Genomic DNA, 19,515 nt, shown 5'->3' with positions numbered 1-19,515 from the left:
GAAATCCTAATAAATGGGATGCTAGTTACCTATATATTTTGAGTTTGTCCCCCTGAAACAGGGACTTGGGGTAATTATATGTTTAAAAACCACAGTCCTTCCTTATGCACAATTCTAACTAAATGGACCAACCTAACCAAGACAATTTAGAACATTAATAGCCATTATGGGAAAATTTGAAATCTCCAAAATTAATTTTCTTAAAACCAAGTTAGACTATCAAAGCTCTAAAACTTTCCAAACTGAATGGGATGCCTATTTCGATTGGTACTTTGAGGCCATCCTCTCAATTCTCCTATCATAATTCTTTCACCAAATTTCCTTTTTCTCTGAAACTCCCTCCACTCCCCTTTCCTTTGAAGTTGTTAGAATCTGTTCCTTTAAAACTAAGCCTTCTGAGGACCCAGAGGCTAAATTCTTAATTTCTTTTATTCCCTAGACTAAAGCCTAACTGTGAATCATAGTTAAGGAATTTCCCAAAGTAACCAAAAATCCTCAGAAATTTTCTGAGGAATTTGATATAGTCATTCAAACTTAACCAGCCTGGTTTCTCTGACTTACGTTGGCTAATTCATGTGCTTGTCGTTGAGGGTCAGATCCAGCAATGGATGAGAACTGCTAACTGGGAAAACCTTGAAAGGGCTCTATATTACAACCAGGAGATCGGCCTGCTAACAATCACTAGGAAGCTTCATCAAATAATTCCTAGGGCTTTTTCAAAGCCTTTTGATTGGAATAAAAGTCAGGCTTGAACACAAATATCTGAAGAACATCTTCATGACTATTATAATTTACTTCGGATTATTTTTAAAGAAAATTCTGGTCTTCCTTCAGATGTTGATTCCACCAGGGTAGCTTTTAATTCTATGTTTATTCATGGACTGAATCAACTCTTTCTTTTCTAGTAAAAATGAACCAGGACAGAATGGGAAACTATGCCTATCCACATTTAGTTAATCTGGAAAACAAACTTTATCACACTCTAAATGAGTCACTTAAAAGCTTCCCAGCTGGTGCTAGTGGTAAAGAATCTGCCTGCCAATGCAGGAGCCTCAGGAGGACACAGGTTTGATCCCTGGGTTGGGAAGATCCCCTGGAGGAGGAAATGGCAACAACTCCAGTATTCTTGCTGGGATAAGCCCGTGGACAGTTGTCCACTGGGTTGCAAAGCGTCAGACATGACTAAAGTGACAGCACACACGCATGATATTGGAAAAGAGATTGTTACAAATTTAGGTGCTTCAGGCTCCTGCAGCCCTTTAGCAAATCTTTCCAACGTCCCTCCAGTTTTCAACGACAAGATTGAAGGAGCTACAAAGGCACTTCCTGATGTATCCTCTTAATCAACTTGCAGAAATACTTGTTCAGATTAGGAATGTGTCTCTTCCAGTCCTACCTGATGAGAGAACCGCACGCTCAGTGCTCCACCTCCTACAATAAAGCGGTCCTTGCCCTGGAGTCCCAAAGCAGCTTAAATAGAGGGGCTCTCTCACGAACCACTACAGGTTCCTGCTAGTGAACCCAGCCCCTTTTGCTTAAGCACTATGAAAGATCCACACCCTTTTCTCTTTAGTTTCTCTGCCCCTATCTACTTATTCGGTCAAGACTTTTTTTTTACTTTTTATTTTGCACTGGAGTACAGACGGTTAACAATGTTTTGATAGTTCCAGGTGGACAGCAATAGGCTGAGACTTCTTAAAGAAGTATCATGCTGGAATTTTCTCAGAAAAAGAGGAAATAATTCCAGAATTTGGCAGCAGTCATCAAAGTGGTCAATCAGGTAAATTAAATGACCTTTTGACACCTTTTATTTGCTCTGTCTCTGATGGCAGAGCTGATTCTGGAAACACTGATAATGTGCCCATATTGGATTAGGTACCATCTTCCTTTGGGCAAAATGTCCAACTGATTTTGGAAAAATTCACACGTACCTCTCACCAAGATTCAAATATATCCTTCAAAACCTCTTCCCAGAATGTATATATATATATAGCACTATAAGAAGCCCTTAAAGGCATAAAGCCCATTATAGAAGCTTACAAATTCAAGGCCTTGTTATCTCCTGGACTAGCCCCTGTAGCACTCCTGTTTTACCAGTGATAAAACCTAAGGGCCAAGGGTGGAGGTATGTCCAAACCTCTGAGCAATAAACAACATTGTCATTGTTATCCCTTGACACCCTGTTGTTCCTAACCCTCGTCCTAACGTCCATTCCCCCCGGAAGCCAATTCTTTAATTGATTCGTGCTGTGCTTCAGTTCTTCTATACTTCAGTTGGTAGAGCTAGCTGATACCTTTTGCCTTCACTTGGGAAGAAAATTAATTCACCTGGAACAGGAATGCCTTGGGGTTTTACTGGGAGTCTCACAAATCCTAAAGGCTGTATGACTTAGGTTTCCAAGAGGTTCTATTCAATTGCAATATGTGCATGATTTGCATCTTTGCTCTCTTTCTCAAGCCTCCTCACAGGAAGACACTCTGCACTTGCTAAAATTTTTAGCTTAAAGGGATATAAGATCACCAAAGGAAAATTGCAATTTGACCAAAGCCAGGTTTGATATTTAGGGCATCTGATATCAGAAGAAGGGCTACACCTTGATCCAGAGAGGCTTCATGGTATCCTAAGTTTCCCAAAACCCCAACTGTAAGGTTTTCTTGGGCTTAGTCAGTTATTAGTGAAATTGGATTCCAAATTTCTGTTTTATGGCCAAACCTCTGTATTTTTTTTTTTAACTGAAGAAAAATAACCCCTACCCAATTTTATGGGAACAACTGAATAATATAACCTTTAGGGCCTTAAAGAAGAGTTTGATGAACCAACCTACTCTTGGGCATAGTAATTATCAGATTCCATTTTTCTTTTTTGTATGTGAAAAGAAAGGGAATGCCCTTGAGGTACTCACCCAAAAGCAAAGGAATCATCATCAACCCGAAGAGCATTTTTTCTTTTAAACAAGAACCCAGTTTTTTAATTTCATCATTTCTTACATTTGAAGTACTCTTCGATGATATCCTTGGCCCAAGACTCTTTGCCATGGTCCTTAACCACCACGCAACTGCAACCAACCACTTTACGGGGGTTTTCTCTCTCTGTCAGTTTTACAGAGGCCTACCCATTCCCTTAGTTTCTTGTTGTCATCAACCTTAATCAGGTTGATTTGGTGCTCAACACAAAGGGCCTCCACCAACTTGACATCACAGTTGGATGCAAACACACAGAGATGGGCTTGGCGCTTATCTAAGGCTTTGGCAGCTTCGCGAATTTCATGTGCTAGGCCATAGTGGATGAGGGCGGTCTCCAGCACCTCTTGCAGGGCAGTATGAACGTCCATGACACCTCCAGCAGCAATGCCTTCCTTGGCCATGGCAGTGGATTACGGGCAGAGCCGAATCTTGAATGCACCGAAGCCTCCGCCTCCAGGGAAAGAGCAACCCATAGAGTATTATAGCCAGAAGCTGGACCTGGCCACATGGGGATAACCCACTTTGCCTTATGGCCATTACTGCCATTGCTTTTTTGATTAAGGCCACCGAGAAAATCATTGTGGGATCTTCTTTAACCAATTTTGTACCTCAACCAGTAGAAGCCCTCCTGGATTTTCATCATACTTCCCGTTTCTCAGCCAGCTGCCTCACATCCTGTGAAGTCCTTTTGCTAACTGCTCCTCTTGTACTGCTCTTATGCTGAGATGACTTTAACCCTGTTCCTCTTCTTCAGTTGCTGAATGCTGACAGGTCACCTCCTGACCCCTGTGATGGAGCTCCACGGGGTAATGCTGAGTCTCAGGGTTCAGAGTTCTCATTTAAAAGGTAACAAAGGTCACCACAGAGCGCTGAGGAGAGTTCCCTGTGCTTTACAGTAGGTTCTCATTAGTGATCTGTTTTATAACACATAGTAGTGAGTTTATGACAGACAGTCTTAATCTCCCCATTCATCCCACCCTTCCTCCCCCTCTTGGTATCCATGTTTGTTCTCTGCATCTGTGTCTCCATTTCTGCTTTGCAAATAAAGTCATCTGTATCATTTTCCTAGATTCCATATATAAGTGCTATCATACAATATTTTTTTTCTCTTTCTGACTTACTTCACTGTGTATGACAGTCTCCAGGTCCATCCACAACAAATGGCATGATTTTGTTCCTTTTATGGCTAAGTAACATTCCATTGTGTACCTGTTCCTCATCTTCATCCTTTTCTCTTTGGATGGGCATTTAGGGTGCTTCCATGTCCTGGCAATTGCAAATAGTGCCGCAGTGAATATTCGGGTGCGTATGTCTTTTTGAATTACTGTTTTCTTTGGGTATATGCTCAGGAATGGGATTGAAGGAAGTCCAGAAAAGAGGGGATATAAGTATATGTGCAGCTGATTCATTCTGCCATCAGTAGAAACTAACACAGCACTGGTGAGCAGCTATGCAAGCAAGCTAAGCCACCTCAGTCGTGGCTGACGCTTTGTGACCCAGTGGCCTGTAGCCTGCCATGTAGCTGCCTGTAGCTCCTCTGTCCATGGGATTCTCTAGGCAAGAATACTGCAGTGGGTTGCCATTTCCTCCTCCAGGGGATCCTCCCAACCCAGGGATCAAACTCAGGCCTCTTATGTCTCCTGCATTGGCAGAGGGGTTCTTTATGTTTTTTTTTCCTTTCTTTTTAAAAAAATTGTATTGAAGTACTGTTGATTTACAATGTTGTGTTAATTTATGTTGTACAGTGAAGTGACTCAGGTCTATATTCTTTTTCATATTCTTTTCCATTATGGTCTATCACAGGGTATTGAATATAGCTTCCTACACTATACAATAGGGCCTTCTTTTTTATCTGTCCTATATACCATAGTTTGCATCTGCTAATCCCAAACTCCCAACCCTCCTTCCCCTATCCCCTCTCCTGCTTGGCAACCACAAATCTGTTCTCTATGTCTCTTTCATAGATAAGTTCATTTGTGTCCTATTTTAGATACCACATAGAAGTAAGATCACATGGAACTTGTCTTCTCTTACTGACTGACTTTGCTTAGTTTGATCATCTCTAGGTTCATTCGTGTTGCTGGGCAGGGGGGTTCTTTACCACTAGTGCCACCTTGGAAGCCCATAAAGTGCCAATAAAAATTAATAAAAAGCAAATTTTAAAATGAGGTTTAATATCATCTTAGAAATAATATCATTATATTATAATGCCAGATAGTCATCCGTTTATACATTTTTCTTTTACCTTTCTGGGGATAATCACATAATTCAGGATTAAAATGTAGCAGACTTGGGACTTCCCTGGTGAACCAGGGGTTGAGAATCTTCCTGCCAATACAGTGAACGTGGGTTTGATCCCTGATCCAGGAAGATGGCACACATGTTATAAGGCAGCTAAACCCGTGTGCCACACTGAAGCCCACATTCCAGAGCCTGCGGGCCACAACTGCTGAGCCCACACTCCCTGCAGCCCATGTTCTGCAACCAGAGAAGCCACTGCAATGAGAAGAAGCTCATGCACCGCAGGTAGAGAATATCCCCTGCTTGCTGCCACTAAAGAAAGGTCTGCACACAGTGTCAAAAAAAAAAAAAGTAGCAGCATTTTATTTAAAAAAGATTTTTTTTTTTTTTTTTTAAAGTTAAAGGTAACAGTGGTAAGTATTGTGCTGGGTATGCTATTGCAACTCCTTTTGATGTTGCTGAGGCAGCATCTTTACCTATGGCTACCTCAGCCTGATACATTCTTACATGGGCTTGCACTTTAGCCAAGGACCAACTGCCAATATCTGTGGTGATAGTAGATATGCTTTCAGAGTAGCCCATGATTCGGGGATATTGTGGAAGCAACGTGACTTCCTTACTTCCAGCAGAAATAAAATTTAAAATGGCCCATAGGTCCAGGAATTACTGTATAAAACATTGTACCTGATGTTTTAGCTATTATTAAGATTCTGGGGCATCCTAAAATTGGCTTCTGGAAGCTAAGGGGAATCACCTTGCTGACATTTCTGCAAGGAATGTTGTCCTTAAAGGAACCAACAGCAGCCAAACCTCTGTCATGGTCCAAAGGAATATTTCCCCCAAAGGAAAACTTAGAAAAACTGGCTAGAGAAGCCCAATAATTGGCCTCAGAAAGGAAAAAATGAGATTGGAAATCCAAAAACTGTTGGTTCAATAAAAAGGGAAAGCTCTGGTTCAATCCAAATAACAGCCCAATCCTACTAGAGACTAAAATTCCCACTCCTCACCACTGTACATTGCAGTAATCCATTGATCTACTGAAAAAAGAATCATGAATCCATATTGGTGGGGAAGCATTAACAAGGCTGCAAAAAGCACCAACCTCACTTGCCCTGCTTGTCCAAAACACAGTCCAAGGAAGCCTGTTCATACTGCTCCTGGGCGTTTTAAACTGCCTAATGGACCATTTGAGTTCTGGCAAAGCAGTCACATATGGAAGTGAGAGTTGGACCATAAGGAAGGTTGAGTGCCGAAGAACTAACGCCTTCAAACTGTGGTGCTGAAGAAGACTCTTGAGAGGTCCTTGGACAGCGAGAAGATCAAAACAGTCAATGCTAAAGGAAACCAACCCTGAATATTCATCAGAAGGCCTGATGCTGAAGCTGAAGCTTCAAAACTTTAGCCACCTGATTCAAAGAGCTGACTCATTGGAAAAGACCCTGATGCTGGGAAAGATTGAAGGCAAAAGGAGAAGAGGGCGGCAAAAGGATGAGATGATTAGATAGCATCACTGACTCAGTGGACATGAATCTGAGTACACTCCAGGAGATAGTGGAGGACAGGGAAGGCTGGCATGCTGCAGTCCCTGGGGTTGCAAATAGATATGTTTCCAATTCAGCAACTGAACAACAGCAACAGTCGAGTGGATATAAGTATGTTTTAATCATGGTCAGTTTTCACTTTGGACTGAAGCTTTCCCATGCAGACAGGCTACTACCTCTTGTGGTTAAAACTCTTTTGGAAAAAATTATCCTACATGAGGAATTCCTCTTGAATCATAGTGATCAAGGCACCCATTTTATGGGTCAGGTCCTTCAACAGGTCTCTAGCAGGTTGGCTGGTTTTATGACACTTTTACTGGACTTGCATGCCTGTGTGTGCTCAGTCATGTCTGACTCTTTGCTATCCTTAGAACTGTAGCCTGCCAGGCTTCCCTGTCCATGCGGGGTTTTTTCCAGGCAAGAATACTGGAGTGGGTGGCCATTCCTCCTTCAGGGACTCTTCCTGACCCAGGGATCAAACGAGCGTCTCTTTCATTGTGGAAGGATTCTTTACCCGCTGAGCCATTGAAGCATCCACTTTACTGCACTTACCAGCCTCAGTATTCTGGTTAGTTGGATGCACTAGTGGCGCTATTAAGACTCAACTGGTAACATTCATAGAAATTCTCTAAATGTCAAAAGCATTTTGAAACTCATGAACTATTACCCATAGAGATAGTCACAGGATGCCTGCCCAGTGTACTTACCTCCTATCACTTTTTACCCACTACTGATAAAAGGGGAGATACTCCAGTATGCCAAAGACCTAATTGTTTCCATTTTAAGTTGCCATGTTTTGATAGAACAATCTTTTCACAGTGCATTTTCAAGAGATGAAGACTTTAAGCATCATACCATCAAACCTGGAGACTTTTTCTCTTGGAAAAGATACCTCCCGAAGGACTCTTTTCAACCTCACTAAAAAGGCCCCACTAAATATTTCTAACCAACTCTTGCGCCAAAAACCTCCAAGAAATAGATCCTTGGATTCACATGACACACGTAAAGAAAGCAACTGACTGGACCTGCACATCATCTGGTGACCTGAAAGTATTCCCTGGAATTGAAGCCAATGACACCTGAACAGACAACCTTCCTAAGATATTCAGACTAGGCCTTGATCTGATCTCTTGTTGTTGTTGTTGTTGTTGCTGGAGTTTAGTTGCTTTACAGTGTCGTGTTGTTTCCGCTACACGGCAAAGCGAATCAGCTATATGTATACATATATCCCCTCTTTGTCACAAGCTTAGCATGGAGTAGAGTTCCCTGGGTTATACAGAAGGTTCTTATTAGTTATCTGTTTTACACATAGTAGTGTATATATGTCAATCTGAATCTCCTTGATATACTCTTGATAACATGTGGACTTTGGATAAAAAAAGGCCTGAGAATTCTCCCTCTTACCCTTCCTTGTTACTCAAGTGTAACCTCAATAGGTTTCCAACCTGTATACTTATCCTCCAACATGGGGCACTCAACCCAGGAAAGGTTCTTCTTGGCACTGAGGGACAAAAAGCTGCTGAAACTGGAAAAGCTGACTCTTGATCTGTGATACTTTCAAAGTTCAAAAGTGGAGAAATGTGAAAAACTAATGAACAGAAACCTCACTTAAATAGAGTTGGGCCACCAGAAAGAGGAGCTCTCCCTCTCTGTAACAACAATACAGCCCAAGAGGAAGAAGAAAAACTCCTCTTTATTTCTGGCCAGGACTCAGCCAATGAAAAGTCATAGACTCATTGTTTAGTGTAACCCTCCAGACTTTCTTTTGCCCTCTATAAAACAGTTCTCCTCCCCTCGCTGAGCAAGAACTTGCACATGGCCTGTCATGGTTGCAGACCCTGAATTTCAATTCTCTGTTGATCCCAAATAAACTCATCTTTGCTGGAGAAATAGCTGGCAGTCTATTTGTTTTAGGTCAACAGGACTCCAGTCAAAAGCCAGTGGCCCCAGAAGCTAGGCTACAAAAAGCCGTGCTGTGTGCTGTGTCCTGCTCGGTCATGTCTGACTCCTTACGACCCCATGGAGCTCCAGTCCACCAGGCTCCTCTCCACGGGATTAAGCTGGGGTGGGTTGGCATTTAGAGGAGGAGGCTATAAGAAGGGGGTCTCCAAATAGCTCTCTTACTGGAATGGGCCAGATCCAGGGCTCTTTTTCCTGAGAAGAGTCCCTGCCTGCCCTCTGGAGCCGGCTGAGAGTCAAGGTCCAGAAGGGCAGGGTTGAGGAGACAGGAGCATGCTGCTCCTGCCTGCTCCCAAGGCTGGAATGTGGAATGAGTGAAGGATCAGGTTTCCTCATTTGCCTGACAAGTTCGCTTAACCAGTGGGATCCAAGCCTTGTTCTAATGGGAACCAGCTGTGGGAGGGGGAAGCTGTGTCTGGAAGGAGCACAGGCCACGTACTCTCTGCTCAAGTCATCTCCCGGGGAAGACTTGTTAGCCCTCCTTTTACAGCTGGGGAAACTGAGGTCCAGGGAGGTGAGCCACAAGAGATTCATGTCCAGGGCTCCTCCACACAGACTGTAGCTGGGGATCCTTCGGCCAGGCCTCCAGGTGGCTTCTCTTTGAGGTCACTGCCCAGGGGGACTGTCCTCAGACCCCAGCAAAGCTCTTCAACAGGGCTGACCTGGCTCCTGGTCTGAGTACCTCCCACCTGGCTCTCCGTGCCCCTCTGGTTTCCGTGCGTGCTCCCCAGGGTGAGACCTGGATGTTCCGCTTGTTTCTGTTTGCTTCACTTCCTTTTAGTATAGTCGCAGCTTCCCCTCATGTTAGGGCACTCAGGAACAATTCACAGGTCTGTCTGTGTAGGGTTGTTTCTGGGAAGGTTGGCAGCCGTGATGCAGGGGCTTCCCAGCAGGGGGCAGCGGGGAGCTGACGTGCCCAGTCTGTGTCCAGGCTCTGAGTAGAGGGGCATGGATCAGACCTGCATCAGGCCTGAGAAGCAATGATGACCACTCCTGGTGCTCATGCCTGGACCTGAGACACTCCGGCCACTCACAGTCATGCAGGACCTATTGCAGTATCAGGCCTCTCCTTCCTGGCCTCTAGGTGTGTCCTGGGTCTGTCTGGCATGGAGTTCATGGGGGCAAGGGTGGGCAGAGGACACAGGGCGAAACCCTTGGTGGGCCTTGGTCCCTGCGCAGGAGCCCAGTACTGTTTACGACATTTTCCTGCTATGCTGGCCTCAGACAGTGACTTCGGGGGATCAGAGTCAGCCTGATCTGAGCCTACCTTGCTGCTCATACACCCCATCCACCCTGACAAAAGCCCATGAGGCCCAGCCTTATCCTCAATATTGATCCTGGGAGAGGTCGCCTAGCAGAGAGCCTCCACAGGACAGGTTCCTGTGGATGACCTGAGTCTTCCTATCCCGGGGCACCATCTGTACTAGCTGGAGGCCAGGGTGGCTCTGCAGAAATAGGCAAATGAAGTAGAAAGAGCAGTCAGAAGAGTCTATGGACACAGTGGGCTCCATTTTCGGAGAGTCCACAGTGGACTCCCAGGCCAAGGTGGACAGAGGAAGAGTCATAATTCAGGGGTGGGAAGTACTAGTAGGGGATAGCCCGGGGTGGAAGGAGCAGGTCTACGGGGACAAGTGAAGGGAAGAGGAGGGAACACGGAGGATGGAAGAAGTAGGCCTGTGGGTAAAAGTCAGAGGTTAGAAGGGCACATTAGGGTTGAATGCGTAGGACCTCCCCACAAGGATGGAAGGAGACATGAAATATGTAGGAGGGGCTTGGGGTGGCAGGGGGTGGGCCTACAGGGAAGTTAGTGGGAAGGGAAGGAGACACACGGGGTGGAAGGAACAGGCCTGTGGGAAAGAGTTAGGGGTTCAGTAGGGGAAATGGGGGATGGAAGGAGCAGCCTTCACATGAGGACCCAGTCTCACAAACAGCAGTGAATTCTTACGGTTTTCATGAGCTGTGTCAGGGATCAGCAAATCTTTTCTATGAAGGGCCAGAGACCTGGGCCCTACAATCACAACTTCGTGGCTGTCTCAGAAAAGCATAAGTGATTGAGCATGACTTGGTTCAATAAAACCTTATTCATGCAGACTGAAATTTGAATTTCATGTAATGTTCACATCATGATATGTTTTTTTCATTCACCTAAAAACATAAAATCACTCTTAGATGGCAAGAAATCCCAAAGCGGGTGTAAACCAGAGTGTTCACTTGAGCTAGAATAGTAAAGATTTTAAAAGTAATAACATGCAAATGTAACAATATGTGATACTCAGCTGGCCATGGAGATGTGCAACTGTGTGCACTGCTGGTAAATGCTGTCAAGCAGCCCAGATTCTTCTAGGAAAGTCCTTGGCAGGGTATTGGTGGGAGTTTGAGCGAGAACAGTCATTTTAGGGGAATTTGACAGTGCCCACCAACTTTTAAATATGTTGTCCTTCCAACCAGCAACTGCCATTTTCAAAAAATCCATCCCACAGGAATATGTGTTGTGAGTGCAAGAATGTGGCATCGTTTGTAAAAGTAGAAAACTGTGATTTTATTAGGGAGTTGAGATAATATCTGTGAAAGGATGCGTTGGTTATGTGGAGCATACTTCTGTATGTTAAGTGGGTCCACATCCACTTCCACCTGTATCTACACATTATCCCCCTGGTGATGGGCATGAGGGTTGGGGCCTCTCCCTGGTCGTGGAGGAACTGGGACAGTCTTAGTTGGGAGATGGTGGAGCTGGAGCAGCGGAGGGGAGGGGGCCTCACCCGTGGCTAGCTAACCCAGGAGGCGGATTAGAGAACATTCCGCGAATGCCGCTGCCCGGCCTTCCTAGCCTGCCTGGCGGCAGCCTTTTGAGGCCTCTGGCTGACCCGGCTCCTGGCTCCTCCTCGGAAGGCAGCCAGGAGTTCCCGTCAGCAAGCACCTGGCTGGGCCCCACCTCACAATGCGATGCTCATCTCTGAACGCCTTTGGGGAGGGAACTCTGCCAGGTGAGGGGTCGGAGGAGGGAAGAGGAGGCCTGGACTGCCTGTCTGTGCTGCCCCTAGGGACAGGAGTCTCTGACTGCTCCGTGAATAGCTGCCTGGCGTCCTGGGTGAGGGCACAGGCCAGCGCAGTGCACAGAACCCTTGCAGCCCTGGCAAGTCCCTCTGCCAGCCCCAGAGTAGCAGATGTCTTTGCAATGACGCTGCATTTTGTCATCACTGCCGCTCCAATCCCAATTCCCAGGACTCATGGAGGCTCAGTGGAAAACAGGAATGAAAGCACCAGGAAGAAGTCAGCATAGCCAGCTACTGGCCCTCAGTATCGCATCATCAGACACCGTTTTGATTGCAGATGTCTGCCCCCTACTTTTCCAAGTTCAAAGGCAGATGGCTGATCTGCGTGTGTCTGCCCCTGCTGCCCCTGGCTCCCAGGTCTTGGTCACTGGCCTGTGAGGCAGGGTCTCTTCTCTGTGCTGTCCATTGCTCTGCTCTGATTGAAGGACTCTGACCCATGAAGGTGCTGCAGGAGCCCTTTGACCAGGGTCCTAGCAGCAGACTTGATGCAGGTTCTGAGCTGGTTGGAGCAGCTCTGGCTCAGCTGGACGCCAACACATGGTTCTCTGTACTGACTCAGTTCCTGGCTGACCCACATTTAGGGCCTCTGAGCTTTCAGATCTTCTCAGCAGATCCTCCCATAACCTCCATGCTCACCTAAAATTCAGGGTTCAGGCCTCCACAGTGCCACTTACCCATGGCCACCTCACCAATAAAAGGATATTTACGTGGTGTCCCCACAAGGCAGGTGCTAGGTGGACCTACCATGCTGGGAGCTTGAGTGGCCCGCCTTTCCCCCCAACTCTTATTTTAACTCTAAGTTTGAACCAAACAAAAGCCCTGGTTGCCTCCCAGGAAAGTTCAGAGCTCCCTGCAACCCTCAGGCCTCAAAACTACCTGCCTCACCCAAGCTATCCTAGAACTCTCTGCCTCAGGTCAAAAAGTGAAAACAACCCAAGTGTTCATCAGTTGATGGGTGGATAGATAGAATGTGGTATATCCATATGATGGAATATTATATTCAGCCTTAAATAGAGATAAAATTCTGATACAAGCTACAGTGTTGATAAACCTTGAAAACATTATGTTAACTGAAAGAATTCAGACACAAAAGGGCAAATATTATATTATCCCACTTATACGGAGTTCCTAGAAGAGGCAAATTCATAGACATGAAAGTAGAATAGAGGTTACTAGGGATTGGGAGGAGGGTGACAGATAATTTAATGGATACACAGTTTCTAGTTGGTGTGATGAAAAAGTTTTGGAAATAAATGGTGGTGATGGCTGCACAGCATTGTGAATGTACTTAATGCCACTTAATTGTATACTTTTAAATTGTTAAAAATGATTTTAAAAATTATGTATATCTTACTCTAATAAGACATATGATAAGAAAATTCACTAAAACATTATTTGTAGTGGTGATATATTAAAATAAATGTATATCAATCAATAAACTATGGAAGACCATGCATTAAAGAGGAAGGAAAGCTAAAAACATTTTCCATCTCTAATGGCTCAACATTCTTTATACCCCAACATTTCATGATATCTGTTTTTACCGGCATTTCATTGCTAATAATAATTTTTTCTAATTTTATGGGATTAATTTTAATCCCATGAATAGTATGAGCTTTAACTTATGCCGCTTTATGACCTTTAATTATTTTGAAAATTTAAAAGTTGATCTTTTTGCTTACTTTTTTGTTTTCTTATTTTCTGATAATATAGGCATTCTATTTATTTAAATATTTTAGGTTTGTTTTTTAAATTAATTTATTTATTTTAATTGGAGGCTAATTACTTCACAATATTGTAGTGGTTTTTGCCAAACATCGGCATGAATCAGCCACGGGTACACATGTGTTCCCCTCCTGACCCTCCCTCCCCATCCCATCCCCCAGGGTCATCCCAGTGCACCAGCCCTGAGCACCCTCTCTCATACATCAAACCTGGACCAGCGATTCACTTCACATATGATAATATACATGTTTCAATGCTACCTTCTCAAATCATCCCACTCTCACCTTCTCCCACAGAGTCCAAAAGACTGTTCTTTACATCTGTGTCTCTTTCACTGTCTCTCATATAGGGTCATTGTTAACATTTTTCTAAATTCCATATATATGTATTAGTATACTGTATTGATTTTTTACCCCTGACTTACTTCACTCTGTATAATAGGCTCCAGTTTCATCTACCTCATTAGAATGGATTCAAATGGATTCTTTTTAATGGCTGAGTAATATTCCATGGTGTATATGTACCACAGCTTTCTTATCCATTCGTCTGCCAATGGGCATCTAGGTTGCTTCCATGTCCTGGCAATTGTAAACAATGCTGCAATGAACATTGGGATGCACATGTCTCTTTCAGATCTGGTTTCCTCAGTGTGTATGCCCAGCAGTGGGATTGCTGGGTCATATGGAGGTTCTATTTCCAGTTTTTTAAGGAATGTCCACACTGTTCTCCATAATGGCTGTACTAGTTTGCATTCCCACCAACAGTGTAAGAGGGTTCCTTTTTCTCTGCACCCTCTCCAGCATTTATTGTTTGTAGACTTTTTGATAGCAGCCATCCTGACTGGCGTGAGATGGTACTTCATTGTGGTTTTGATTTGCATTTCTCTGATAATGAGTGATGTTGAGCATCTTTTCATGTGTTTGTTAGCCATCTGTATATCTTCTTTGGAGAAATGTCTGTTTAGTTCTTTGGCCCAGTTTTTGATTGGGTTGTTTATTTCCCTGGAATTGAGCTGCATGAGCTGCTTGTGCTTTTTTGAGATTAATCCTGTGTCAGTTGCTTCATTTGCTATTATTTTCTCCCAATCTGAAGGCTGTCTTTTCACCTTGCTTATAGTTTCCTTCATTATGCAAAAGCTTTTAAGTTTCATTAGGTCCTATTTGTTTATTTTTCCTTTTATTTCCATTACTCTGGGAGGTGGGTCATAGAGGATCCTGCTGTGATTTATGTCAGAGAGTGTTTTGCCTATGTTTTCCTCTAGGAGTTTTATGGTTTCTGATCTTACATTTAGATCTTTAATCCATTTCGAGTTTATTTTTGTGTATAGTGTTAGAAAGTGCTCTAGTTTCATTCTTTTACAAGTGATTGACCAGTTTTCCCAGCACCACTTATTAAAGAGATTGTCTTTTCTCCATTGTATATTCTTGCCTCCTTTGTCAAAGATAAGGTGTCCATCAGTTCAGTTCAGTTGCTCAGTCATGTCCATAGGTGCATGGATTTATCTCTGGGCTTTCTATGTTTTTTCATTGATCTATGTTCCTGTCTTTGTGCCAGTACCATACTGTTTTAATGACTGTAGTTTTGTAGTATAGTCTGAAGTCAGGCAGGTTGATTCCTCCAGTTTCATTCTTCTTTCTCAAGATGGCTTTGGCTATTTGAAGTTTTTTTTTTCCATACAAATTGTGAAATTACTTGTTCTAGTTCTCTGAAAAATACCATTGGTAGATTGATAGGGATTGCATTGGATCTATAGATTGCTTTGGGTAGTATACTCATTTTCACTATATTGATTCTTCCGATCCAGGGACATGGTATGTTTCTTCATCTATTTGTGTCATCTTTGATTTCTTTCATCTGTATTTTATGGTTTTCTATATATAGGTCTTTTGTTTCTTTAGGTTGATTTATTCCAAAGTATTTTATTCTTTTCGTTGCAATGGTGAATGGTATTGTTTCCTTAATTTCTTTTTCTGTTTTCTCATTGTTAGTGTATAGGAATGCAAGGGATTTCTGTGTGTTAATTTTATATCCTGCAACTTTACTATTTTCATTGATTAGCTCTAGTAATTTTCTGGTGGAATCTTTAGGGTTTTCTATGTAGAGGATCATGTCATCTGCAAACAATGAGAGTTTTACTTCTTCTTTTCCAATCTGGATTCCTTTTATTTCTTTTTCTTCTTTGATTGCTGTGGTACTCACACCTATGCATAGGTCAACTAAACAGAAATTAGCAAGGAAACACAAACTTTAAATGATACAATGGACCAGTTAGACCTAACTGATATCTATATAAGCATTTTAAAAGTACTTCTTTGGGAAAGACATTTTTTTCTTTTACTTTTTTTTTTAAATTATTTTTTAATTGAAGAATAATTGCTTTACAATATTAATTTGATTTCTGCCATACATCAACATGAATTAGTCACAAGTGTACCTATGTCCCCTCTTACTTTTTATTGTGCAGTTAAAGTGACCCAGGTACATTTCATCAAAGACTGACATCTTTTACTATTATAATATCAAAACCAGAAAATTGATATTGATACAACACAGAGAACTAGACTACAAACTTTAATCAATCTTGACCTTTTTAAAACCCTACATTTGTGTGAGTATGGTTCACATGTGCATGCATCTAGTTCTTTGCAATTGGATGTCATTAATAGACTCACAACAACCATCAGGACACAGAACTGCTTCGTTGCCACTAAGGACCTCTAATACTGTCCCTTTAGATTTCAATACTATGGTAATCCAAGTCTGTGCCCTGACTAGTAATGCTGAAGAAGCCAAAGTTGAACGGTTCTATGAAGACCTACAAGACCTTCTAGAACTAACACCCAAAAAAGATGTCCTTTTTATTATAAGGAACTGGAATGCAAAAGTAGGAAGTCAAAAAACACCTGGAGTAACAGGCAAATTTGGCCTTGGAGTACAGAAGGGAGCAGTGCAAAGGCTAATAGAGTTTTGCCAAGAGAACACACTGGTCATAGCAAACACCCTCTTCCAACAACACAGGAGAAGACTCTACACATGGACATCACCAGCTGGTCAATACTTAAATCATGTTGATTATATTCTTTGCAGCCAAAGACAGAGAAGCTCTATACAATCAGCAAAAATAAGACCGGGAGCTGACTGTGGCTCAGATCATGAACCCCTTATTGCCAAATTCAGACTTAAATTGAAGAAAGTAGGGAAAACCACTAGACCATTGAGGTATGACCCAAATCAAATCTCTTATGATTATGCAGTGGAAGTGACAAACTAATTCAAGGGATTAGATCTGATAGACAAAGTGCCTGAAGAACTATGGATGACATTGTTCATGACATTGTACAGGAGACAGGGATCAAGTCCATCCCCAATAAAAAGAAATGCAAAAAAGCAAAATGGCTGTCTGAGGAGGCCTTAAAAATAGCTGAGAAAAGAAGGGAAGCAAAAAGCAAAGGAGTAAAGGAAAGATATATCCATTGGAATGCAAAGTTCCAAAGAACAGCAAGGAGAGCAAAGAAAGCCTTCCTTAGTGATCAGTGCAAAGAAATAGAGGAAAACAATAGAATGGGAAAGACTAGAGATCACTTCAAGAAAATTAGAGATACCAAGGGAATATTTCATGTAAAGATGAGCACAATAAAGGAAAGAATTGGTATGGACCTAACATGAGCAGAAGATATTAAGAAGAGGTGGCAAGTATACACAGAAGAACTATACAAAAAAGATCTTCACGATTCAGATAATCACGATGGTATGACAACTCACCTAGAGCTAGACATCCTGGAATGTGAAGTCAAGTGGGCCTTAGGAAGCATCAGTATGAACAAAGCTAGTGGAGGTGATGGAATTTCAGTTGAGCTATTTCAAATCTTAAAAGATGATGCTGTGAAAGTGCTGCACTCAATATGCCAGCAAATTTGGAAAAGTCAGCAGTGGCCACAGGACTGGAAAAGGTCAGTTTTCATTCCAATCCCAAAGAAAGACAATCCCAAAGAATGTTCAAACTACTGCACAGCTGCACTCATCTCACATGCTAGCCAAGTAAAGTTCAAAATTCTCCAAGCCAGGTTTCAACAGTAGGTGAACCGTGAACTTTCAGATGTTCAAGCTGGATTTAGAAAAGGCAGAGGAACTAGAGATCAAATTGCCAACATCCATTGGACTACTGAAAAAGCGAGAGAGTTCCAGAAAAACATCAATTTCTGCTTTATTAACTATGCCAAAGTCTTTGACTGTGTGGATCACAATAAACTTTGGAAAATCCTGAACGAGATCGGAATACCAAGCCAGCTGACCTGCCTCTTGAGAAATCTGCATGCAAGTCAGGAAGCCACAGTTAGAACTGGACATGGAACAACAGACTGGTTCCAAATCGGGAAAGGAGAACGTAAAGGCTGTATGTTGTCACCCTGCTTTTTTAACTTATATGCAGAGTACATCATGAGAAATTCCAGGCTGGATGAAGCACAAGGTAGAATCAAGATTGCCGGGAGAAATATCAATAACCTCAGATATGCAGATGACACCACCCTTATGGCAGAAATTGAAGAACTAAAGAGCCTCTTGATGAAAATGAGAGGAGAGTGAAAAAATTGACTTAAAACTCAACATTCAGAAAACTAAGATCATGGCATCCAGTTCCATCATGTCATGACAAGTAGATGGGGAAACAGTGGAAACAATGAGAGACCTTTTTTTTTTGAGCTCCAAAATCACTGCAGATGTTGACTTCAGCCATGAAATAAAAGACACTTGCTTCTTGTAAGAAAAATTATGATCAACCTAGACAACCATATTACAAAGCAGAGACATTACTTTGTCAATAAAATTCCATTTAGTCAAGGCTATGGTTTTTCCAGTAGTCATGTATGGATGTGAGAGTTGGACCATAAAGAAAGCTGGGTGGTAAAGAACTGATGATTTGGAACTGTAGTGTTGGAGAAGACTCTTGAGAGTCCCTTGGACTGCAAGGAGATCCAATCAGTCCATCCTAAGGGAAATCAGTCCTGAATGTTCATTTGAAGGACTGATGCTGAAGCTGAAAGTCCAATACTTTGGCCACCTGATGGAAAGAACTGACTCATTGGAAAAGACCCTGATGCTGGGAAAGATTGAAGGCAGGAGGAGAAAGGGATGACAGAGGATGAGATGATTGGATGGCATCACTGACTCAATGGACGTGAGTTTGAGTAAACTCTGGGAATTTGTGATGGACTGAGAGGCCTGGCATGCTGCAGTCCATGGTGTTGCAAAGAGTCAGATACGACTGAGCAACTGAACTGAACTGAGACTCACACCTCCCCGAAAATCCTCTTCTCCATAAAGCAGCATCAAACGTTGTCAAAATCAACTTTGTCAGTACTCTAAAAGCTAATAAAAAATATGCCACCACCCATGGATGATTTAATAAAGAAAAATATGTAAAAAGAATTATATACTGTGATGAGGTGTGATTTATATCACATTTAAGAAAACATTGACAAACTCCAAATCATGAAGATTTAATCTTATGTTTTCATCTAAAATCTAGACTTTTAGCTTTTACAGTTAGGTTTTCTTTTGGAGGGACTGGTTCTTTATTTCAAAAAGACATTTATCAATTTTCAGTATCAAAACAGTTACACTATTCATTTTTTTTCCTCCCAGTTGGTCCCCAAAGAGACCACACCAAAGGAGAGAACATTTTAAGCCAGTTAAGCTGGAGGATGCACACCTAACAGACCTCACTGAAACCTCATCAAAAAAGGGGGACTGGGTAGGGAAAGAAACTTCAAAAGATCAGCACACTGCTAGCCCACAGACTGTAGAGAGCTCTCACAGGCAGAGGGGTGACCAGAGTTATCAACCCCAAAGAAGCAAAGTTCCAAAATAATAGAAAATTTTAAAAGTTTTGCACATAAGCTTTTCAAGATTTCTCCAGCACTGATAGAAAGCACAATGAGATGGCACTTTTAGAGACAGCAGCTTCACACTCAGAAAAGGGTGATGAGATGAATTTCATACGGCTAAATCAGTGGCAAAACATAATTTTCTTTC

At 42.6% G+C, this 19,515-nt stretch overlaps 1 pseudogene; it reads right to left on the bottom strand.

Annotated features, from left to right (window-relative positions):
- Window positions 1-2,976: 2,976 nt before the first annotated feature.
- On the bottom strand, window positions 2,977-3,364 carry LOC136165242 (small ribosomal subunit protein eS12-like; annotated as a pseudogene).
- Window positions 3,365-19,515: the final 16,151 nt, after the last annotated feature.

This window comes from Muntiacus reevesi, chromosome 1, assembly GCF_963930625.1.
Source record: "Muntiacus reevesi chromosome 1, mMunRee1.1, whole genome shotgun sequence".
NCBI classification, from domain to species: domain Eukaryota; kingdom Metazoa; phylum Chordata; class Mammalia; order Artiodactyla; family Cervidae; genus Muntiacus; species Muntiacus reevesi.
This window is presented reverse-complemented; position numbering and strand designations above follow the sequence as displayed.